Raw genomic sequence first — 25921 nt, forward strand, 5'->3', positions numbered from 1 at the left:
ACAGACACAGACACAGACACACAGAGATACAGAGATACAGAGAGACAGACAGACACAGAGAGAGAGAGACAGAGACAGAGAGACAGAGAGAGAGACAGACAGACAGACACACAGAGACAGATACACACAGAGAGACAGACAGAGATACAGACAGACAGACACACAGAAAGACAGACACACAGAGATACAGAGAGACAGACACACAGAGATACAGAGAGACAGACACACAGAGATACAGAGAGACAGACACACAGACACAGAGAGAGAGACAGACACACAGAAACAGATACACAGAGAGAAACAAAGACAAACACAGAGACAAATACACAGAGACAGATACACACAGAGAGAAAGACACACAGAGACAGACAGACAAAGACAGACAGCCACACAGAGACAGATACACACAGAAAGACAGACACACAGAGACAGACAAAGACAGACAGACAGACAGACAGACACACACACACACACACAATATCAATATCAATGTGATAAGCCTTAGTTTGCTCAGTGGGAAAACCTTGGGTGTTAGTCGTAGGCAGAATCCAGCAGTGCCTAGAGCAGACAACAAACACCCTAGGAAATGGATGAGGCCATAGAGGGACTCAGCCCGAGAAGCGGGAGAGACCTGGGCACACAGGTGGGGCTCAAACAAACCTAGTGAAATAAAGTGAACGACATTCAGACTGAGACTCTGGGCTTTGTCGAGACAAGAGTGGACAAAGGACGCTGTATTTCTTTATAAAGATTTTTAAAAGATCTTGTCTTCCACACTTCACTATACTAGGAGGAGAAAGAGACAGGTGGGGCCGTAAAGGAGGGAGAAAATAAGACACCACTTTTCTCTCTTTTTGGAATCTAGAATCAAATATATGCTATATCATACATATACACACATGCACATATGTGTAACATGACGATGAGGCTATGCTGGGAAAGAGAGGACTTGTGAGAGGAGACAGTAGGAAGAGGGCAGACTGTGCTGGAGTATGAACAAAACATAATAAATGCATATAAGATGCCACACGAGACCCATTACTGCTAACTAGAAGTTACTTTAAAAGGTAAATATAATTCTTGCTTGCATTAGCCCTGCTCCCATAATCCAGAAAGGGAATCCAAGCTTGAATGACTAGCTGCAGATACACAGCGCACAGGTGACAAGCAAGGGCTTCAGGCCTCTGACCTCAAACCCAGGCCTGTCCGGGTGCCCCTGCCCTTCCCTGTGCTTTCCGAGTGCCCGGCTCCTCATTTCACACCGCCTCCCCAGTGCTGTCACATGGTGATCCAGCCATTCTGTCTCTCGCTCTGTGTGTTCTGTCTGATTAGTCCGTCTGCAGTGCCTAAGCATCTGCGCTGGGTCATGTGCTGGGCTCTACTCCTCCCAAGCTGTCTCCCCTCAATCCCCCATCTGCTTCTCTCCCTCTGTTGCACACTCTGGACGGGCAGCCTATCACACCTCCTCCAGCCCCACCTTGCTTGCCTAAGCTTCCCGTTAGACTCCACTTCTCTCTCTTAGATTGTACTGGCACAGGGGACTCTGAAAGAGACGTTCCTCCTTTCCTGAACCTGTCTTCCTCTCAGCGTCAACCCATTGTACTAATACTTCCTGGCTGCTTGCTAAGGACTCAGCTTCAAACAACTTGACAATGGCTTCCGAATCCTACCTTTTCCGTGGAAGCCTCTAGGTTCCTCTGATGCTATTTTTAAACCAGAGGAAGATGTGTTTCCTACATCTTCCTTTTTGCTTGAGGACAGGGCCTGCCTTCCCTCTGCGGATGACGCACTCCTGGGAAGCCTGCTCCTTCAGGCACTACCCTCCCTGAAGAAGGCAGAAACTTCCTGGCTTGATGAGATTGAGAGTCACCATGGCAACACACCTCAGGGAGTACCCTTGAGAGTCTGACTCCAGAAAGTTTAACTGGGTGAGGAAGACATGGACCCCTCCCTGTGGGAGCGCCACTGTCTTTTTATGGACTTGAGTCTCAGAATTAATAAAAAGGAAAGTGTGTCCATCTCTTTACTTCTTGCCTGTAGGTGTGATGTAATCAGATGCTTCACACTTTCGAACCATGTCTGCCCCGCCATGACAGGCTGCATCCTCAGAGTGAGTGAAACAAACCCTCCCATCCGTAAGCACCTTTTGCCCAGTATTTAGTCAAAGTGATGAGAAAAGTAACAAACAACACAGCATTCACTAGTTTACAGTGGGGTGCTACAGAAAACACACACACACACACACACACACACACACACACTACTAGGAGGTGTGGCCTTGGAGTAAGTGTGGCCGTGCTGGAGGAAGTGTGTCACTATGGGCGTAGAGTTTGATGTCTCCTATGCTTAAGGTTCACCAAGTGTGACGAACAGTGTCCCTGTTTCCTGCACAACAAAATGCCTCTCAGCTCCTTTCCCAGCACCATATCTGCCTGCATGCCACAATGCTTCCCACCATGATGATGATGGACTGAACCTCTGAAACTGTAAGCCAGTTCCATTTAAATAGTTTGCTTTATAAGAGCTGCCTTGGTCATGGTGTCTGTGATGGTCTGTATATGTTCCGCCCAGGGAGTGGCACTATTAGAAGGTATGGCCTTATTGGAGGAAGTGTGTCACTGTGGGGTGGGCTTGGAGACCCTCCTCCTAGCAGCCTTCGGATGAAGATGTAGAACTCTCAGCTCCTCCTGCACCATGCCTGCCTGGACGCTGCCATGCTCCTGTCTTAATGACAATGGACCGAACCTCTGAACCTGTAAGCCAGCCCCAAGTAAATGTTGTCCTTATAAGAGTTGCCTTGGTCATGGTGTCTGTTCACAGCAGTAATACCCTGACTAAGACAGAAACAAAACCCTAAAACAGAAGTTGTACCAAGAGTGGGCTATTGCTGTAATAGGTGTGACCATGCTTTTGTTTGGAGGAATGTGAACTCTGGAACTTCAAACTAGAAAAGAAGTCGAATGCTTCAAGTGGGATGTAATGAGCCATCCTAGTGGGGACATGTGGCCCTGAGGGTGATTTGAACTGTGGGGGCCTGGCTCCGAAAGTTTCAGGCAAGAAGAATATTACTATGTGGCTTAGGGGTTGTTTTTGTGATATTTTGACAAAAACTGTGGCTGATTTTTGCCCTCGTCCAAACAGCCTGCCTGAGGCTGTTGAAGAGTTTGGGATTGGTTGCACTGGCCGAGGAAAAACTTTAAAAGCGTAGGACTGACTCTGTCGTGTGGTTTTAGTGCCCACTCTTATAAAGATCTACAATAAAAAGGAGCAGGTTGAGCAAGGAGAACTACAGAGTGTACAATCTGAGGAGAAAGGAGGCATCAGGAAGTGGAATGGAGCGAAGTCTTGGTTCAAGGGGTAAAACAGATTAAAGAAAAGATAGATAAAGGGAACGGTGACCTCAAGACAAGATGGCATGCACAGCCTTACACATGGCAACCATCCTCCTTCTGCCTGCAGTGCGCTGGGGTTAAAGGCATGCACTTCCACACCCAGAAAACACTGCTTTAAGAGTCAGTCTACTCACTATGCGCTCTAACTGTGTCTCTCACCTCCACAGACTGACTGTGCTAACCCTGCAAGACAATTGGGGGGGGGGTCTGTAAGGACTGAGGAAGACAAATGCTGATGCCAGCACCCTTCTCATGCAGCCAGTGCTGGGGTCTGCAAAGAACCCGTGTGAGGCGAGATCTGGATCCTGTGAGGTTGTTTCTGGAAGATGCTGTCACCTGCGTACTTTAATATAATTCTCCAAAAATCCAACTAGGAAAGAAACATCACTCTTGCAAAGAAGATGGGATGAAAAAATAAGAAAAAAAAAACTGTGCATAGAGATTCCTACCCATAAGCCTAGCACATGGAAGCCCAAAGTAGAAGGATTCATGAATGAAAGGCAGGCCAGGGCCACATAGTGAGCTCCAGGCCACCTGAGTGAGAAACCTTGTCAAAAATAAATACAGAAAAGGTTCAAAACATTCCTTATAGGTTTAGGAGAGTTGAGCGGTTTTTAAGACTGCAGCGTATAAATGAGTACGAGTGCTGCATTACACTCAGATAATGACTGTATCTGACAGTAATGCAAAACCCTCTTGGACAGATAACACAGGCTGCTGGACATCAGTCACCAAGCGAAGCTGGTCCTCACAGGTTCACCGTCCAGAGAAGGCCCATGATGCATTTCAAGTAGTCAGCATGTCAGAGAACAGGAAGAGAAGGAGGGGTTTCCTAGACTAGGGAACCACAGTACCAGGGTCAAATATCCTGTCCCCCAATATCGACCAAGGAACCTCACGAAAGCTCCCCTACCGCCCTGTGCCTCAGCCCTAACCAGCAAATCGAACGGTAACTGAACCTCCTGCCTGGGGCTTCTGCGGTAAGCACAGCTCCAGCGTGGACTGAGGGCCACACAAAGTGAGCAGATTCAATGACGTTCCCTGCTGGTGTTAGCGCCAAGCCCAGAGCAGCTTACGACTCTGCACTGTATCCTTAGTTTACACCAAACTTCCCCACGGAAGTAAAAATTCTAAGATACTAAGAGGAAGGGGGAAAAGATCCACTGCTTCAAAATGCTAACATTTGCACTGCTAATCAGTGTGGCTAAACATGGAAAAGTCAGCCCAATGGATGTACTTACACTACTATGGAAAATAGAGTCCATAATTTCCAAGGTAGTGAAAAAAAATCTGTCTTGGTTGGATGGCTGGTTTTCAGCTAAGACAACCGTGTCTACTGAAGAGTGGCAGACTCCCTGTACTGGCCCACCACAAGTGCTAGCAGACGGCTGGTGTCTTTTATGAAGTTCTGGCCCCAGAGATCAGAGGCAAATGCTGTGCCAGTCTGCAGACGCTCACCTGTGGCCTGTCCTCTCTGAGATGGGGCAGCATTGGTAATGTGAGGTATGTCACTAAATCACTTTAAGTCGGATAGAATTGTCAGAAATTCCAGCGTCGGGCTTGTTAAATCATTCCCGAGCTGTAACTACCACAGCAGAAATTGAGAACAGAACAAAATGCTATTGAGACGTATGAATTCTGGGCTTGGCCTTCTGAGCCACAGTGACCCCCATCCACCAGCCTCCCACAGAAGGTGCTGGGTAGACCCGCTAGTGAGGGTTGTGCTCTGTGGTTCCTCTCTGCCTCAGAGGCAATTCCAGGCCACAAGACGCCGCTTCCAGCCAACATCTTCATAGGGACACATTCCAGATGTGCGAACTGTGATGGAGCCAAGAAAACTAGCAACCGCCTTCTGAAATTACAACAAAATATCTCCATAAAAAGACATCTCCATGGCCAGAGAAGTCTTGCTGACAGTATGTAAACACACCGGAAGACAGCCCAGGACTTTGATTTCCTGACCACGCCCCGTTACGTTAGGCTGAGTCCGAGGTATCAGAAATCAAGCAATCCAAAACAGCTGGTTTTCATGGACAGGATGGGATTAAATAAGCATTCATCCTTGAAAAGACTAAAGGTTTCCTTCTGCCCTGGGAAGCACTGCATTGTTTGTGTTTATCGACCTGAACAGCTGTAACGTAGACAAGAATGTTTCCAAGCCCTTAAACGGGAGAACTAATACGAGTGCTCCCATCGGAAGGAACCTAATCAAGACTTTATGAAACAAACAGTACCATAGACTGGCATCATTAAACACTGATCCTTCAACTGCTTAAGCAAAGATGCTTAACTTGGGGTTTCTCCTTCAAGATTAGTGATTAGCCACTCATCAGCCTGGAGAGAGCTGGAAGCAGCAACTGTGTGAGAGACAGCACCATCTCATTTAATGCTAATCTTGGAAGTCAGTAATTAGCGTTTCCAAAACCTTTTGACTTAACATCCACACGTCTGATTAAGAATGTTCTCCTTGGAATGCCTGGGGGGGGGGCGCCGGGGGGTTAAGAAGAGACACGTTCCTCCTCATCTCCTGGGTGGTGTTGCATTAACCATATCCTAGTGGAATTATACTGGGTCCATTGTTATAACCAACCACACTGTAGGGAGCTCCATGGGGGAAGCAGAGTTCATGTCCTTGTCAGTCAGGTCCATCCAAACTGCAGCCCGAGATGGTCGTGGATGTCAACTGTCATCAAACCCGGCACACGATGCGTGGCAACTTTTGCGGCCTTTGCTGTTGCCGCCATTCTTTTTTTTTTTTCCTTTTTTCTTTTTTTCGGAGCTGGGGACCGAACCCAGGGCCTTGTGCTTGCTAGGCAAGCGCTCTACCACTGAGCTAAATCCCCAACCCCTGTTGCCGCCATTCTTAACTTTGTAAACGACAAGGTCACAGCACAGCACATCGGCAGGCTTGCCAGACATCCTGGTCGCTGAGCCACTGGCCGTCTTCCTGCCTTTGCTCAGCTTCATAAGATGGGAAACTCAAATTGCACTAACAATCACGACAATCACCAATCACTGCCTGTGTGCACTGGTGGGCCACGCCCACCAGCACCCCCCCCAACAATCACCAATCACTGCCTGTGTGCACTGGCGGGCCATGCACACCAACCCCCCCCCCCCCGTGACACACGTGGTCACCTTGAAAAACTCTAGGGAGCCAAAGCACTCCTTCTGAAAACAAAGGCTCGTGGCTACAATCCTTGCACTCAAAAGGCAGAGGCAGGAAAATTGATGCAGCTTGGGGGCCAGCCTGAGCTACAGGAAGCTACAAGCCAGCCTGGGCTACACAGTGAGACTGTCTGAAAATAAACTAGAAGATCAGGAAAGTACATAATTAAGTGAGGACTAGAACAGAAACATTTATTCACACAACGCAAGGCAATCCTCTTCCAATCCCTTTCCCTCCCTCCCCACTCCTATTTTATCACTTATAAGGACATTTACTACACACCTACCACATGACAAGGACTAGCAAAGAGGTTCCCAACAGCAACACATGCTGGGATGAAAACAAATACAGAAAGTCAAGGTATGAAACTTCGCTCTTTCTCAGTAAAAATAATCTTCACCGTCCATCTGGTTCCATTTTCAAGATTTCGATGTTTAAATAAACTCCGTGACAATGCTGGCTATCTGGTAACTCAAGCAACCCATCCAGGTTCAGCAAACACCCCAACCTCAGGCAATAGGGTGGCTGAGAAGGCTTTGCCAAGGGTGTGTGTGTGTGTGTGTGTGTGTGTGTGTGTGTGTGTGTGTGTGTGTGTGTGTGTGTGTGTGAAGGAAGCTGTAGTTATAGTATCTGGGGTGTGATAAAAGCTCTAAGCATTTGGCCCGCAGGAACATCAAACCCAAACACTGTCCCCATCAAAGGTTCAAACTCGGGCTCTGGAGTTGGGGATTTAGCTCAGTGGTAGAGCGCTTGCCTAGGAAGCACAAGGCCCTGGGTTCGGTCCCCAGCTCCGGAAAAAAAAAAAAAAAAATAGGCAACAAACTCGGGCTCTGCTTCATATCTGAGCTCAGGATGAGAGTACGAGCCCTCGCCAGCCAAGCTGGAGAACCTGTTCAAAGCAGCTGCTGCTGCTATTTTGTTGCTGTTTACTCAGTGGGTGATAATTTTCATCTGAACAAAAAGGTAAAAACCTGAGAGGACCCTGTTGCAGGCCTACTTTTTGTTTGTTTGGTTTGGGGTTTCTCTGTTTATTTGTTTGATTTCTTTTTTAATCAGAATCTTATGTAGCACAGGCTGGCTTTGAAACTGCTATATTGGCAAGTATGACCTTGAACTCCTGGTCCAGCTGCCTCTGCCTCCCAAGTGCTGGGATTATAGGGAGGTGCCACCGGGTCTATATACGCAGGCAAGCTGGGCTGGGTGAGTGTGCAGGGGGCACTGGGCTGGGTGAGTGTGCAGGGGGCACTGGGCTGGGTGAGTGTGCAGGGGAAGATTGGCTGGGTGAGTATGCAGGGGGCACTGGGCTGGGTGAGTGTGCAGGGGAGGATTGGGTGAGTGTGCAGGGGGTTTGGGCTGGGTGAGTGTGCAGGGGAGGATTGGGTGAGTGTGCAGGGGGGTTAGGCTGGGTGAGTGTGCAGGGGGGTTGGGCTGGGTGAGTATGCAGGGGAGGATTGGGTGAGTGTGCAGGGGGGTTAGGCTGGGTGAGTGTGCAGGGGGAGGGGGTTGGGCTGGGTGAGTGTGCAGGTGCAGAGATGAAAACCCAACACAACACTGCACTTGTTTACCTCCCATAACAACATGCACAGATGTGGAGCCCACACTTTATGCTGTCTCTGGCCAAGGGCACCACACTCTTCCCATCACTTCCCTGAGGCAACGCTTACTTTTCTTCGGCCATTTAAGAAAATGTTCAGGAGCCGTCTGCTTAGAACGTACTATAGCTAAGAGCACAGTGCCCCTCACGTATGATCTCCAATCTTTAAATAGCACTGAGGCTTGGACATTGCTAGCCACAGATATCCATAACTGGGCCTTAGGACAAGTAAGTGGAATTCTTTTTTTTTTTTTTTTTTTTTTTTTTTTTTTTTTTTTTTTTTTTTTTTTTTTAGGAGCTGGGGACCGAACCCAGGGCCTTGTGCTTGCTAGGCAAGTGCTCTACCACTTAGCTAAATCCCCAACCCCAGTAAGTGGAATTCTTGAGACCGAGCTAGCATTCGGCTGTCCCAGATCTGAGCCAATCAATAGGTCTCCACAGAATCAGTTTCTACTGTGTGTATGACTTTGCCACTTAACTGGCGCTCACAGGATGGAGGGACTGGGTTGGAACATTGTGTGTTCATTTTTAATTCTCAAGATCTTCTTTTGAAGTTGAGCTATGTAGAGCTATTTTTCATTTTATAGACTCTATGACTATTTCTCTTCTACCTGAAAAAATTCTAAATTTAATCTGAATTTGTTATAATTTAGTTTCTGTTTCCTCTGTCAAATATCTACACTGATTAACAAGTATTCAAGTGTTGCCGTGCTCCTGGTGTGAAGTACATTTGTTCCCGAGTGGTAGGGTGTGATGGCATATTTCTCATTCGTGTGCGTATCATTGTTCTGTGGAATATGTGTAATACATATGAGTAATGTGTGTATGTGATGCGGTCTAGATAGTGGTGGTGGTTGTGGGGTGTGTGTGTGTGTGTGTGTGTGTGTGTGTGTGTGTGTGATATCTGTTCTTTGTGTAGTATGTGTATGTGATGGAGTATATGTGGTGTGTGATGTGTGTCTGTGGTATGTGTGTAGTATGCACGTGTAATGCGTGTATGTAATGGTGTGTGTGGAGTCTGATATGTGTTGATATGTGTATACGGTGGTGGTGGAGTTGTGTGTGCACATGTTTCTCAGTGTGTGGGTGGTGGAATGTGTTTCAATGAGTGACTACTTTTTAAAAGAAAATTAATCACAATCTGTCATCTTGTAGTCTCAAAATAAAAACTGTTGCATTTCTTTCATGTCCCTTATTATACAATTACAATGCTTTTATTATTGTATAAATCATATTGGTTTAATTTTGATAATTTTTGTTTGCTTTCATCTCTAAGTTAGATTCTTGCTATGTCACCTAGAATGGCCTCCAACTTAAAAGTCCTCCGACCGCCATCGGAGTATTACGGGTATGAATTTTGGTGATTTCTTACTCTAATTCACTCCTAACAGCATACATTTCTCTGTTAATATGAACAGCCCTGTGCTGTCACGGGCTTCTGACTAACTGTGGTCCGTGCAGAAAGCATAATTCGTGAAAGATTCCACAGCAAACACACTGACAGGGGTTAGAGGGAATGAAAGGTGGGGTCCTACACACACCCATGCCCACTTTAAAGCACAGACACAGTTATTACCTGAAGAAAATGAGGTCTTGGGTCAAACAAGCAGAATAATGCCCAAGCTAACTACGTCTTTTTTTTTTCCTTTTTCTTTTTTTCGGAGCTAGGGACCGAACCCAGGGCCTTGTGCTCGCTAGGCAAGTGCTCTACCGCTGAGCTAAATCCCCAACCCCGCTAACTACGTCTTGCTGGCCCGCTGCCTCATGGAGGAGCTTGCTCAGAAAGACCCAAGCTAGGTACCTCAGCGGCATGCAAACAGGACTGGAAATCATCTTTGTCTGTGTCTTTTGCCATGACAGGTACCTTCCTCCCGTATCTAGAACAGAAACTAATATCCATGGTGCTGAAGGGAAGTGAGACCTTCCTTTGTTTTGCTATGTGTGTGTGGTATGCATTCATGCTCACACGTATGTGGGTGTGTGTGTGTGTGTGTGTGTGTGTGTGTGTGTGTGTGTGTGTAGGAGCTTGTATGTGAGCATGCATGTGGAGGCCTGGGGTTCACACGGGGTGTATCCCCCCATAACTCTCACTTTCTATCTCACATGTGAGGCAGGGCCAGCTTGATCTGAGGAAGCCATGACTGCACCGCTCAGAGCTGGCTTTGCAGGTGCTCATCCAGGCCCTCTCTGCTTTGCTCTGCTTCTGGGACCCAACACCTGCAAGAACTTTATCCACCAAGCCATGTCCCCAACCCTCAAGGTTTCCTTTTAATGACAAGCAACAAGAGCCCCCCTGTTAGAGACAGTAGCTGTTAGTGCGTAACCCCTGCCTTCGAGTCAGACAGGTGATCGCCACAGGCCTGTGTGATCAGCTTCTGCATGAAACATGGAAGCCTTCCTCAGGTTAAGAAGAAAACTCAAAGTAAGTGAGATTGGAGGTGAATGTCAGTCCGTCAATAAGGAGATAAAACTTCCAGAATGGGAAAGAAAAGGTCAACGCGTACCTCTCCCCTCATCTTCTACCTGTAGCGTGTATGGCTATATATAACACAGACATACACAGACGCTCTCACTCCTGGCTGAGAATGCATGTGTGTGTGAAGGGTGGTTATGAAATCAGCCATGTATTGGTGAGCATGGACGGCTGCACAGCTGTATTTTCTGACTTTCAGACTTTTTCCTCAATGTTTTTTTTTTCTTTTTTTCGGAGCTGGGGACCGAACCCAGGGCCTTGCACTTGCTAGGCAAGCGTTTTAATGTTTATGAGTTATAGGGCTTCTTTAAAGTCAATGCTGTGTCAGATTCTGGCAAGCCTGCTTTGCCTTTCAGTGATACTAGAATCTGAAGTACATTCACGTGAGTGAAGACGTCAGTGTCATTTGTTATGGATGAACCCAGCTCCTCACACATGCGAGGTTAAGGACTCTGCCGCTGAGCTACATCCCAGCCTGAAGGCCGGTGGCCAAGCACCAGTGCACTTCACACTGTGGCGTCCTCCGTGGCCCTTCTGGCTGACCTGAGGTCAGATGAAATTATCCCTGAACCTGAAGACTGAACGTTCACTCGAGCAGTTTTTACATACTTTCCTCTTTCTAATCCCACCTGTCTACCTGATGGTTACGTTGTGGGTAGATGCGAGAGGTGCCTTTACCTCAACCCTGGAGAGGGACAGAAAATTAAGTAAGGAATGTCTGACCAGTTTGTGAAGTGCACACTGATGTCTGTTCTTCAAAACGCTGCCCTCCATGGCGCGTCATATCGACTAGGATGGTTAAGATTTAAAAGGCAGCAGTGCCACATTCACTCATGTCACGGAGAAATCGTGACACACATAGCTTACAGTCCAGACACGCAATGGAGCTGCTCTGCTAAAAACCACATCACAGTTCCCAAACGTTAAATGCAGGGTTATGTTTGGACCCAGGGACCTCGCTCCTTAGCATGTAACCATGAGAAACCAAAGCACTCTCACAGAGCCAGGCATGGGTCTCATCTATTGGTCCCATGTTCCAGAGGGCTGAGGCAGAGAGGCCATGAGTTTCAGGCCGGTCTGAGGCCAGAGCTACATAATGAGACTTGATCTCAAAAAAGAATCCCACACAAAAACCTCGTATGGCAGTGTTCGTGGCAGCACTGTTCCTAACAGTCAGAGAGCACAAAGAGTCCCAAGTGGCCTTCAATGACGAGGGGCGAGTGGTGTGGACTATAAACTGTTTTATGGAATGCTATTTCTCAATAAAGAGGCACAGAGTATGTAGTCCAAGCCTCCACATGGAGATGCTTTGAGAACAGTACAGCCACACTGGGAAGACAGACGGGAATAGGAGAACTCACAAAGATTCCCACAAAGCAGAGAACCGGCTTCAGGGTGCTGGGGCGTACAGACAGGGGAGTAGCTGTGATGGGTGTACCAGATTTCTCAGGAGGAGTAAGAGAGAGCTAACCACTGAACAGTACATCCTAGTGGGATACATTTATGATACGAGTATCTCAATAAAGCAATTATAAAAATAGAAGATAAGTCCATTAGCTTAGTTAAAGAAAACTACTCTTTTTTTTCTTTTCTTTTTTTTTTTTGACTTAAGGAAAATAATGCTGCTTCTGCCCATATTTTTTGCTAAGCAGTTAAGCTGTGATTCGAGACGAATTCCCACTCTGAGGCACATCTGGGCAACATCTGCATTAGAATGGCACACATCCTGAATATCACATCTGCTACTAAAATGTAGTCAGACTTATACTGCTAATTAAATATGAAATTGCATGTGCCAATTAGGAACCAGTCCCTGGTTAAAGCTGCCTGATGTTTTAAAAAAAAAATGAGCTAGGATCTGGCACCGCTTGCATCCTGACCTGTGTGGGAAGACAGTCCGTGGCTCTGAATATAGGCTAGACGGTTTCCATGGAAACCTCACACAACTGGAGGAGAAACTCAAAATTATACACAACTTTGTGGAAATTAGGCTTTGCAAAATATTTCCTTTTAAGTGTAAAAACAAAAAGAAAAGAATCCTTGTCTCCTTGAGGATGCCTAAGTTCACTTGTTGATAACTAGATAAGGTTTGTGGGAGGAAAGAGAAGGCTGACCTTGGGTCGGGTACATCCCTCAAGGATTCGTGTTAGAGGGAGAGACATTTGAAACATGTCTTTCAGCGTAAGTTGAATGCAAACCTCAAGGGCTTAAAGATATTACGCTTTTATTGAAACCAACCACAGTGAATTATTCCAGCTGAGATTAATTAATCCTTCCACTGCATGCTAATATGCTAGTCTTTCCAAATAAACGAACACTGTAATTACACCCAGGCTCCCCACCCACTATCCGCTCGGCCCTTCCCATGAAATAGGCCTACATGTCTTCCAGATGCGGTGCACAAGTGCCTTGGCACCCTCTGCCAAGGGTTTCGGAATCAAACAAAAGCGTGAGAGGAACATGTGCGGTTTCCCTAAGGATGGAGATGCTTGCTGCACCTCTGTGCTGGGGAGACCTGACCACACGACTGCCCGTTCACATCAGAAAGAGTTGGGAAGACTGTATGATGATATAATGCCTTTCATCCCACCACATGTGACACTGAATTCCACAACCCTGTGTAGTTTGTCCCAGAAATGCAAAGATGGTTCAATATCAGAAGCACACGTAAACATATTAACCAAACACGGAGTTCGAGGCCACACGCTGCACAAGAAAACTGTAAGAGAAAACCCACATGGTCTCAGTGACCCTCTATAGCCATCCGACAAGATTCAATCTCATTTCTGATCACAACATATGCATGCAATACATGCAAGACCGGTGAGAGGCAGAGAGAGATGATTCCTTATCGAGATAACATGCGCTTATCGTGCCTTATGCTCAGTGACGAACATTAGACACTTTCCAAAGAAGCTGGATGAAGCAAGGATGTTTGCTCTCACCATAAATAGTTCACATGTGCTAGGTGTGCAGCCCACATCAATTATCGGGGAGAAATTATTTAAAGTAATTTTTAAGGAAACTGTGAGTGTTTGTAGATGAATCCCTTTTATCTTGCAAATACCAAAGACAATAAAGACAGTGGGAAACCTCGTAAGGTGATGAGATTTAAACCATAGGAGATACCGGGAGACCAAGGAGGGTCGGCTGTCAGGTAAACAGTGTAAAGAGCCTTTGTGTTCAGTGTGATGCAACAGTGTATCAGAAACATGGGTGTATATTAGTGTTCGCTTCTGTGTATCTGTGCACACGTTAAAGAGTGCCTAAGATACTAAAACACTAAGTGGGGGAAGAGAAGGAGAAGGAGGGTGGGGGCAGAGGGAACCAGGACACCGGGCAGGAAGGCAGGAGAGGATCTAGCCTCATTATATTTTTGTACTTTGTGGTGTATTACCAAATCAAGTTATATATTTAAAACAATTAAAACGATCTTTAATTGAGACAGTTCTCTGAAAGGCTCACAGAACCCCCCCAGGGACCTTAGGATCACTGGCAACTGTTTTTACACACCAGAACAAGCTCAGGGAGAGTAGATGCAGGACTTGGCTCTGCTGTGGGCTTTCTGCTTCTGAACCTGCTCTGTGTCGTCCCAGCCAAGTGTTGTCCTAGGCCAGGTGTAGCTCTGGACCGAAGTGATGCCTCTGGTAGGTTATGGTCTGTCTATGCCTTTCCCTCAGAAAGACCTGGCCCTGCACTTGCCAGTGGGCTCTGAGGGACAGAGGCTGTCACGGGGCTTGCCTCCAATGCTTCTCGGTCTGCTTTGGTTTTGAGAGACTCTTCTATATCCAGAGACTATGTCACACTCCTTATGTGGCCAAAGAGGACCTTGAACTTCTGGCCCTCTGGTCTCTTCCTCCTGAGTGCTGAGGTCACATGTGTGCATCACAGCACTTGGCTTCCTGCACACCAGGCAGGGGTGCTCCATACCAGAGCCACATCCAGGCCCTCTCACTGCTATTTCCAATCCAGTCCTTTGCTCCACTCCCGGGTACTTCGGACTCCTGATGTCCAAAGCTGCTTGCTGTAGGCAATTCCAAGTCTTCTCTCAGCTTTCCAGTGTCTCGGTTCCTAGTTACTGAGTCTTGATGTTAACATTTCTCTGAAATGCATTGCTTCAGTTCCTAATTAAGTGTTTCCATTATTTTTTTTGTTAAAATGACATCTTTTTTTAAAACTATTTCCTAACTCGAACCTGACTGACAGACCAAGGAACTCTTTCAGTTTTTGTCTTAAGTGCATACTGTTTTATGAGCTTGATTGATTAGCAATCTGCAGTCTCGATCTTCTATGAGCTGATGTAACTTTGAAAACTATTGAACAGCCTGAGAATTGGAGAGAATCAGTTCACAAAAGGAATATCAAATATTCCTTTCTGGAGTGGCTGGGCACATCCTTTTTTGGGTAGGACATTCTATTAACACATCGATGGGGGTCTCTAGATGGCAAATGCCAGAAAGATTTGGATTTTGCCCCCAGCAGCTTTTCTGTGGCAGGAACACGCGGAGAAACTCCACCCAAGCCGATTTCATTTTTTTCATTGCCTACGGTCATTCAGGGGATAGGATGCGCTTCGCCAACATTTATGCAAAGCTAACGGTATCTAGTCCATTTACAAAGGAAAGTTGAGTCACCTAGGATCAAGGTTCAACGGTCTGTGAAGCCCTCTACCGCTGTTTGTGTATAAGTCATGAGGTTGATGGGTGGACCCAGGATACCTCCTTCAGTCATGTACTCCAGGCCCAGGGAGCATTGGAACTGGAGGAATGTTACAGCCAGAGGACATGAGGCATTCTGGACATGACATAGCCTTGTAATCATAATCGCTGCAGCCATGATCACCTGCGCACGATCAAGACAGCAATCCTACCAAGGGTGAGAGAGAGGCTACGGAGGCCACGCCCCCAGGACGCTGGCCAGTGGGTAAGGGAGAGTCACTTTTCCTCTGGGACTGGCAGCCAGTGGGTTTCCGTGGGTCACATCACATCCCTCAGCATATGAGCAGCGCTATCCAAATCCAGTGGAATAGTTAATAAAATACTAATAATACTTAAGGTTTGCTTTTTGTTTATTATGCGGTACCAAATACTAAAATTGAAATTAAAAAAAAAATCAAAACTTTAGTGGCTGCCGCTCAAATTTTTGGTTGTTCGTGTGAGGGGCGCCACTGTGGGCGCACTCTTAGGAAGAGTGCAAAGCTTCACAAGCCCTGGCACTGACTGCAGAGCATTTTAAAGCTCATTCCCTGACTGCAGAGCCCTGTGCAATACGCACAAAGCCCCACTCATGATGCTCAGGAGTCATGAAAGAGTTAATTTTTCCTTTGCAACATCCCCTACCTCCAAAATAAATATTGGAAACACAAAACCAGAGGATCATTTGCAAACAAAGTGTGGAGGTGAATATAAGGAGAGGCCATCCAGAGACTGCCCCACCTTGGGATCCACCCCATCTGCAGAAAGCAAACCCTGACACCACTGCTGATGCCAAGAAGCACTTGCTGACCGCAGCCTGGTATAGTGGGCCCGGGAGGGGCTCTGCCAGCACCTGACCAATACAGATGCAGATACAGCAAACCGTTATCAGACTGAGCCCAGGGGCCTCAGTGGAAGAGCTAGGGAAGGACTGAAGGAGCTGAAGGGGATTGCAACCCCATATGGAGAACAATATCAGCTAACTGGACCACCCAGAGCCCCCACGGACTAAACCACCAACCAAAGAGGATGGCCTTGTCTGGCATCAATGGAGGAGAGGTCCTTGGTCCTGTGGAAGCTGGATGCCCCAGCATAGGGGGATGGTAGAGGAGTGAGGCAGGAGTGGGTGGGTGGGTGGAGGAGCACCCTCTTAGAGGCAAAGGGGAAGGAGGATGGGATAGAAGAGTGCTGATGGGAAGCCAGGAAGGGGGAACAACATTTGAATGTAAATAAATAAAATAACCAATAAAAAATTTTTAAAAAAAGAAAGAAGAGGCTGGGGGAGCCCTTGCTGAAACCCTCTGATGGGTCTACACTGTCATTTAAACAAAGTCAGGAGAAGAAATAAACAAAAAGTCAGGCTGGCTGTAGGAGGCGGCTCAGCCAGCTCCTTCATTGCTGGGTAAAGACGTAAGAGGGAACCACAGTAGCTCCTGATAATGAGCTGCCCTTCCGTCACCAGCTCATTAAGCTGACTCTGAATTCGCTCATTAACCAAGTTATACCGAGAGGCTCGATTTCAGACCTGGAGGCTAGCTAGCCTTTTTATAGCGCATGCCATTGTGACTGTGTCCGTTCAGCTGTTAAAGGACACCAGCACTTCAGGATTGTCCTTACAGGAGATGTTTTCTACTATGTGTTTGCCAAGAAATGACAAGGATAAGTTATGTGCCGTTTGGTTAAATATGCAGGCTGAGTGGCGTAAGCACACAATGCCCATGCGTGTGCACTCATGCTTCACGCACGCGCACGTGTGTGTGTGTGTGTGTGTGTGTGTGTGTGTGTGTGTGCGCTTACACCAGCACTGTAAGTCAAAACAGCATGTATAACGTGCTCTTTGGACATAACCTACTACACAGACTCTGGTAAACTTGACGTTGTCTCTGGGTTAACTGTCAGTGGCTAATACTATAAAAGCACAATGTAAATTGTCAGACATAGACCAAGATTCTTTTTTAATATCTATTTTAATGTGTGTGTGCGTGCACGTGGGGGGGTGTGGGTGTGCCTGAGTACATGTATGTGTACACATGCATACGAGAAGAAATCAGAAGTGTTGGATCCCCTGAAACCAGAGTTATGGGCAGTTGTGAGCCCCCATGTGGATGCTGGGAACCAAACCACGGTCCTCTGCAACTAAAAAGTACTCTTAACCACTGACCCATCTCTCCAGTCCCTATTCTACATTCTTTATGGAATAAAAAAAAAGAGAAGTACTATTTGGCACAATCTTCCTATAAATGTTTTCACTCTGTAGAGCCCACAGGAGGGCCAAGCTTAGTCATCCACATCGGAAGCACAGCATAAATAGAGGTGTGGAGATGGTGTCTCTGAAGGTGCAAACATCAGACAGGAAGTAGATGTGAGCCTCACAGCACAAGCACCAGGGGCTGGGGAGGTGTCTCGGCAGCTGCTGTGCTTTCTGTGGGAGCCTATGGGCTGGAGTTTGGATTCCTGGGATCCTTGGGGAGGACGAGTGTAGCCGTGAACTGTAACTGCAGCCTCAGAAGGCAGAGGGGAGCCCCAGAGCATGCTGGGAGACTAGCCTCATGAGAGAGAGCTCTGGCTCTGGCTGAGAAACCTGTGTCAGGAATGAGGTGAAAAACCAGCTGGGGATGATTTGATATCAGTTCCCAGCCTCCATGTGCACCATGCAAGGATGAGTCCGCCACACTCATGCAAACATGCACATACATGCGCATACATGTGAAAATTGGATAAATCAAAAGCAGACCTTCTGGAACCTGCATTCCAAGTGCAATAATCAGCATTGCCCTAAAACGCAGCCGTGGGTGTGGACTACTTGCACAGCTGTGTGAAACACATAGCGATCTGTTTGGAACCCATATCCTGTCATCTCTAGCAGGCTAAGCCTGCCCTGCTTCCCTTTGGTCCAATGGAATAACCTCTTACAAACATACATTCTGCTGGCAGGAAGAGTAAATTACACGTATGTTTGTCAAACGTCCCATATAAGTCAGAAAAGGGCCGATTGCTATAATCTGGTTTAGAGTGTGTCAGAAAACAATACACAGAATCCGCATGCGATAAGGTTGGACTAGAAAGGGGCATTCAACAAACTCTCATCCCGAGAAGGTTTGAACAAATAAGAGAAAAGTTAAAAGACCTTTTGCAAGAGAAAAACAAACAAACAAAAAAGAAAACCCAAAAAGAAACAAAAATCCAACAACATTGGTTTTGTTATAGTTTAGGAGGAACCCACCCAAAATCACAGGACTGAACAGCTAATCCCTGTTGACGCAGCAGAGTGAACAGAGTTTGGGCACCGCACTTCAGGGCCTTTGATTTCTACTCACAGACATTAGCCTCGGTCTGACTGCTGAAATCCTGACTGCGGTCAGGAGAGCCGAGCTCTGGTTGGCTCTCTTCGGGGTTCTCCCTGAGGCCAGGGAAGATAAGTGAGCCCTCAGTCTCTTTCCCAGGCTTCTGTCTCCCAACACTGACCCCTGCCTTCCTGCACCACCCCAGATCTCCTTCCGAGAGATGCCGTCTAGAGTCTCGGCCATATAAGAAGGGTTAATTTCTGACTGGTTCCAATTCCATAACTCTCACAAAGAAAGTGAAATCTGCCCAATGTTAAAAGGCTATTTGAGGAGCCAGAAAAATGGCCCCACAAAGACAAAGGCCCCAAGGGGTCTGGCAGCCTCTCTGGCCCGTGTGGATACTTGCATATGCAGGTGCACATACACAAATAAAAATAAAAATCTTAAAAAAAGTCCACTTGAACTCATAATTTAATTTTTTCCTCACTAATGTTCCTTAAAATCACAATTTTCCTTCATAGACCATGCACTTGGGGAAAAATACGGGTAGTTGTCTACACAAATTCCCAAAAACTAATGTCCAATGTGTTGCTTTTTTAGTAGTAGTAGTAGTAGGAGTAGTAATTGTTGCTGTTGTTGTTATATTAATTGCTGAATCATCATAAAAGTATTTTTGAGTGATGTGGGACAAGTTTCTCTAGTGAGGAGGACTGAGTTGCTTCCCTCCACTATGTTACATAACCCTTATTTTTGCTCTTCAGGAGCATAATAAGATACAGACAGACAGACAGACAGACAGACAGACAGACAGATAGACAGCACTCATCAGTTGTCTGCAGCTGATCAACATCTGCTTTCTAGTACAGAGCAGTCAAAGCTTCTCTCCCGCAGACTCCCGGATCGTTCAGAGCAACCTGACTGAATTTCAGGCAACGGCATTGCACAGCACATGACTTGTCTCCAGTGAAGCACAGCGCCAGACGCTGCAGGCCTTACATAACCACAGGCTGTTGCTGGCAGAGCTGCCTCAGTGGCTCGACCATCCATGTCTCCTCCCGCCACACCCTGCAGCTCTGATCCGCAGCGTCCACATGTGCAGTCACGTGTCTGGGGACTTTCTTGGCAGCAGACACAAGACTCGATTTCCTGCCTACCCATAGGAAGAGGTCATTTTAAAGGTGGTCACACCCTGTGTATGGATCAGATCGGGACAGAAGTCATCACAAGCCACAGCAAAAGCAGGTGTCAAAGGTCTGCTATTCAACTCTCCCCCTTTACACTGAGGCTGCACAGGGATAATTTATTTAAGATGTTACAGCACGTGGGCTGGAGAGATGGCTCAGCCGTTAAAGGCTAGGCTCACAGCCAAAAATATAAGATGTTACAGCACGTATAATCAATTGTCAACCATAAGAGCTTCGCCCAACATGAGCCCCAAGGAACAACAAACTCCAAGCACCAGACGCACATGTTTCTGTTCCCAGAGCTCAGACAGAACACGCACTGTCACGAGGTATCATGAGTCTACCTAGTTTCCCAGTGATGTTACTCTGTTACTACAGAGCTCTCATGGATGTAGTGTATGTGTCTAAACATCTACTACCCCTCCTTCCCCCGGCAATGTTACTCTGTTACTACAGAGTGATCAGGAACTCGATGTATCTAAACATCTACCCACCCCTGAGAAATGTTACTCTGTTACAACAGAGCAATTATGAACGTGATGTGTCTAAATATCTACCCACCCCCAGGCCTTCTCTGGTGTTTTATTGCTAATGCTGGGCCCTAGTGTAAAAGCATTGAATGCCAAATGAACACCTATCCTTTTCTGCGTTCAAAATCTTGAAAAACATACAAAGTTCCTGAACCCAGGTATGAGGCAATCTGTGCCTATTATTTTCAAAAACAAGAGCTTGGCAGACAACTTGTGACAACTTGACACAAGGAGAGGAAACAGAATACCCACAAAATACACAGAGGAAGTGACGAAAACATGCTTCTAAGATTCTGAGATGCACCTATGTTTATTAAATACCAAAGTAATACCAAAGGGCACCATGTAACATTACAGTAGCTAAAATTAGGCAGGCAATGAGCTGTCTAAAATAACACCGACTAGAATTCTGAATAAAACTTGACTGTATCAGTATAACGAAATTTAGGTAAAAAGATAGTTTTGATCTCATCTGGCTTGAACATTTAAAATTACATAGTTAGAATTCAAAATATAAATAAGAAGAAATGAAAACATTTATATAATTTAAAGGTTTTTACTGGACTACTCCAAGAGACATCATTTATGGAACAGTGACGCCTACTGGTCACCTGCGATACTACACCCAATGGCAGCCCAGCTCTATGGTCTGCCCATTGACATCTATGGAGGAGGAGGTGGCGGTGGGAAAGCCATATATACAGGTGGCAAAGTTGGAGTGATCAAAAATTGTGAGGACAGTAAACCCATGCCCATCACCTGCACACGCACAGGCTCCTGCTTTCAGGTTTTGACTCCAGGAGCTATGTTTTTCACAGGCTTCTCTGAACCCAGTCTCAAATTTAAACAGTCTATATATTAATCTCCCGGACCCAAGCAATAAGCTGTTATGGGGGGAGTAACTTCTATCTAGAATTATTATGCTGTCAGAGTTCTCTTGGTACTTGTTAACTCATGAAAAAGTTATGATCAGCAGAGTGGGGCTGATGATAGATAAAGGCAGGTCTTTCTGGAGTGCAGCCCTTTTGATATTCGAGGCAGAGCCACATTTAATATTGAACAATCAGCATTTTTTAGGGTTGGGTAGCTGCTGGATACAAAGTGTATTCAGCTAATTAAATCAGTTACAGTAAATTATTTTTCTACCAAAAGCCCTGAGGAGCGAGATAAAAAGACAGCTTCCTAAGAACTAGACAAGCTTGCTTCTGCGTCTGGGTGTCTGAGACCGGGTCACAGGGCCCAGCAGAGTCTGCTAAGGAGCCCTGTTGCAGCCTGCCCACCAAAATACCTGGGGCAGCGTGAGGTACAAACACTGCAGGCTGCAGCAAAGAGCAAAGGCAATAAATAAACAAGACATTAAGTCAGCTTCCTGAACGAACGGCGGTGAGCAATAAACCTGGACAGATATGCTCACACTGGGATCTGATTGTACATCTGTCTCTGCGGTACCAACTGTGTACATTTACCGCCCACCAAGAGTCATGAGCTGGAGGAGAAGCAAACTTTGAGAAGCACGGCGATGGCAGGCAGCCATAAACACTGGGTTTGTTGCTAGCTTTCGGTTTTTTGTTTTTATTTTTGTTTTCTCTTAATGCTAAATTTCCACCCCTCCTTACGGCTCTGAGGAGCACCTCTGGTGCTGTTCCCGTGACTACTGTTCTGTAGGTTGGATTCCTTCTGTTTCTAAAAACAACAACGCAGTTCAATCTCATCTTCCACGGGCGCTGTATCCTCTCCCACCCGTGTGAATCTGCTGCCATGTTCTTCAGCGGTGTTTACTGCGTTCGTGCAAACACGCAAATCTACCAAAACGGCAGATTCGTCTTCTGTGTTGTGGCAAAGCAGTGGACCCTAAAACCTCCAGAGTGAGATTAGACCAGCAAGGAAACAGAAACCACCAGCGATGGTCATGCAGTTATGTCTGTCGGTACCTACTGGAGGGCAGTGGTCTTGCTCTGCTCATGACATGCCCATTCATTTCTTCATTCATTCGTTCATTCGTTCATGCATTCATGCAGAGGCTATGGGGGGTTAAACTCGGGGCCTGAAATCTGTCAGGCTACTTCTTCACCTCTAAGCTCCGCCCCTCCGAGCTCCGCCCTCCAAGCTCCGCCCCTCCAAGCTCCGCCCCTCCAAGCTCCGCCCCTCCAAGCTCCGCCCCCAGGCCTCCTTTTACTCTTTGCTTTGGCCCAGGATCTCACTGAATTGCCCAGGTTATCCTTGAACTCAGGCAGATTTTAATCTTGTAATACTCCTGCCTCAGCCTTCTGACTATCTGGGATTACAAGACTGTGACACCAGGCCAGGTTTCACGTTTCATTTTCCTGATTCTGTTTGCCTATTCCCCTCTTACTGGGATGAGCTAGCTGGCTTAAAATATAACTGACTTAGAAAATGTTATTCCCAAGAAAGCAAGATGCTGCTGTAAGATTCTGGAAGTGCAAAAACCAAGATGCTCATGCAACACTGGCACTAAATAATGAGAATTCACTCTCCATTGAATAATGAGACTTTACTCTTTCACTCATCTCTCATAGATGGGCATAAAGAATGTCACATTGGGACTCAACTGTATCAGTCACTGGGGCTAAACCTAGTGCTTCCTAACACCTGCTTTCTATGCATCTTAGAGTGACCGCAAGCTTTTTCAAGTCTGGCCACTTTCCAAAATAAATAGCAAACTCATCTGTGATTTATGAAAACCTACAGAAGGTGGGAGCCTACTCCCCGACAAGCCACAGTCTTCAATGAAGGACACTTTTGTTTGTTTGTTTTGCATTGCTCAGGATCCAATCCAGGTTTCACATTCCCACACACTCTACCCCGAGCTCTAATCAGGGACCTGGACAAAGTATTTATATATACATTTTACTATGAAAGGGACCAGGCTGATGAACGGACATCCCCGAAGAATTGCTTGGTTTCATTTGTAGCAAAGAGGAAACACCAAAGAACATCAACCATTAAAATTACTCAATAAAAACTGGGGGACTGCATACTGCAAAGTCATCACTGGGCTAAAAGTACCATGAAAAACTCATGATTCTGTGGATTTTCCAATTCCCACATTGCTTTTTTCTATATGACCCAACTTTCTGCTCAAACGTCCACACACAGGAGCCTCAGTGTCATTGGAACACTTCTGTCAGTCAGCTCTTCTGTTTGACTGGGATGCAAACCAAGAGGAAGGCAGAAACCCTTCTTAGTTTCTTTTGTCAGTTTGAACCTGTTCAAATGACCTTTTTTTTTTTCCTTTTCTTTTTTTCGGAGCTGGGGACCGAACCCAGGGCCTTGCGCTTGCTAGGCAAGCGCTCTACCACTGAGCTAAATCCCCAACCCCATGACCATGTTTTGAAACACCTTCCTAATTCTGTGGTGTATGCCCAAGACCTGTTGTCCCCAGTGTGGCTGCCCTCTGCACAAGGAACACGGGAGAAGACAGGAAGATTCACATATGCCCCGTAGTGGGTTGATCAGAGAATGAAACTGTGTTAGCTTGAGCGTAGTCCATCCACAATCACAGGTAAGTCTTGCTGCCCCAAACCCCACTAAGGAAAATGTCTAACCCAGCAATCGGACCACACAGCAGCCCTTCAAATTCTGTCAACTGCTGTTTCCTATCCTTAGCATCCCATGAGATGCCAACTCCCTGACTGACTTCAGGTCAAAGGCCTGTGTGGAATACCTTCCGTTATAAAATGATTTTATTATTTTGCAATGATCGTGACCGTTTAAAATGCTCTGAACACTGACTGGCCTCTAAAGAAAACAGTTAAACAAGTCGGGAGTGCCACATGATACATATGAACCGAAACGCAGCAGCCTGTGGCTTTAAAGCTTCCTCTGGGCTGCAGAGAGACTGCGGAGCGACATATGCCCAACACAGCTGCCAACCGCCATAAAATAAGTGCGGGCGTAGGGCATGTTGATCGCGATACAGGCTTATGCAGTTATGTCACTGATTGGAAATTCCGTATTAATCTAACGTACATTTTAGTTACTTTTCCTTTTGCTGCGAGCTGACAAGAAGTAACTTGGGGGAAAGAGGACCGAAAGGCATTGGCAGGAGTGAAAGACATCTGGTATGGTGTCTGCAACCACACACAGGACAAGAGGTGGGGCCAGACTCTGAAATCTCAAAGCTCCGCCCCAGTGAAACACTTCCACCAATGAGATGTGACCTCATTTTTTACCACCTCACTCATCAGCGCCACCTGCTGACGAACACAGATTCGAGCACACAGTCTGTGGTGATGGTTCACAACACACAACACACAACAGCAGGCCATGTGAACTATTCACAGTCCATAATCATGATTCAAGTTTAAATTCACAGTTTTGGACTAAGACATATCCATTATCCTTTTAGAGGAGGACAGAACAATTATCTCAATCAACCAAGCTCTCAATGCCTTCCTGAGGTACTCATGAGGGATGAAGTGAATTACATGCTTCCACAAACCAATGTGAGAGGATTGTTCTGAAGGCAACATGTTTAGTTAAAATGACAAAAGAAGAAAAAAATTCCAACGTAAAGGGAAAAGTCACATTTTGTCTTTAAACATTCTATAGCCCCCATTTTAAAAATAGAAACTTTTTATTTAAAAGAAAAAACAGTTTTCACTCTTATGCGGCAGAATCATTTGAAGATGGAGTGTGAAAATAAGGAAAGAACCAAGAGAACAACTTGTCTGTCAGTTGAGATCTCAGAGATTAATATTTATGAAAACAATTGGCAAACCACAGCATGTGATCCGAGGCGGGAGAGCCTAGCAGATGTCTTGTTAGGAGGCACAGACGCTGAGGAGAAGCAGACTCTCACCCATATGCTCAGCCTCAGGATCCCTTAGCCACTTCACTCTTGGAGATCACACAGTGCCCACGTTCACCATGAAGCAGGAGCTGTCTCCAAAGGGAACTTTCAAAATTCTAGCTTTATGCAGAAAGAGGTGGCATGCATATCTAGGTAAGACACCGATAAATCCAGCCAAATGACTTAATCTAAAAGAGTCCATCTGCCGGGGCTGTTCAGGGGAAAGTATGTTACTGTTCAGGGGAAAGTATGTTACTGTTCAGGGGAAAGTATGTTACTGTTCAGGGGAAAGTATGTTACTGTTCAGGGGAAGTATGTTACTGTTCAGGGGAAAGTATGTTACTGTTCAGGGGAAAGTATGTTACTGTTCAGCGGAAAGTATGTTACTGTTCAGGGGAAAGTATGTTACTGTTCAGGGGAAAGTATGTTACTGTTCAGGGGAAAGTATGTTACTGTTCAGGGGAAAGTATGTTTCTGTTCAGGGAAAAGTATGTTACTGTTCAGGGGAAAGTATGTTACTGTTCAGGGGAAAGTATGTTTCTGTTCAGGGGAAAGTATGTTACTGTTCAGGGGAAGTATGTTACTGTTCAGGGGAAAGTATGTTACTCGGTTCTTCTAGCCCAACTCACGCCTCTTCCCTCATGTTTTATCAACAATGTTCCCACACTTTGGAAGAAGTAACCCTGCCTCCTTTACACCCCTAGGAACGAAGGCTAGTCTCACCTCAGCTGCTCAGTGTGGAGCCTGTCACTATTAACTCTGAGGCTAACATACACTAAGGATGAGGG

The 25921-nt window shown here is 46.2% G+C and overlaps 1 protein-coding gene across 7 annotated transcripts in view; it reads right to left on the minus strand.

Moving 5' to 3' along the window:
- Itpr2 (inositol 1,4,5-trisphosphate receptor, type 2) overlaps positions 1 to 25921 on the minus strand; it is a 406037-nt gene that overhangs the window by 132509 nt on the left and 247607 nt on the right. The window lies entirely within an intron of this gene.

This window comes from Rattus norvegicus, chromosome 4, assembly GCF_036323735.1.
Source record: "Rattus norvegicus strain BN/NHsdMcwi chromosome 4, GRCr8, whole genome shotgun sequence".
NCBI classification, from domain to species: Eukaryota; Metazoa; Chordata; class Mammalia; order Rodentia; family Muridae; genus Rattus; species Rattus norvegicus.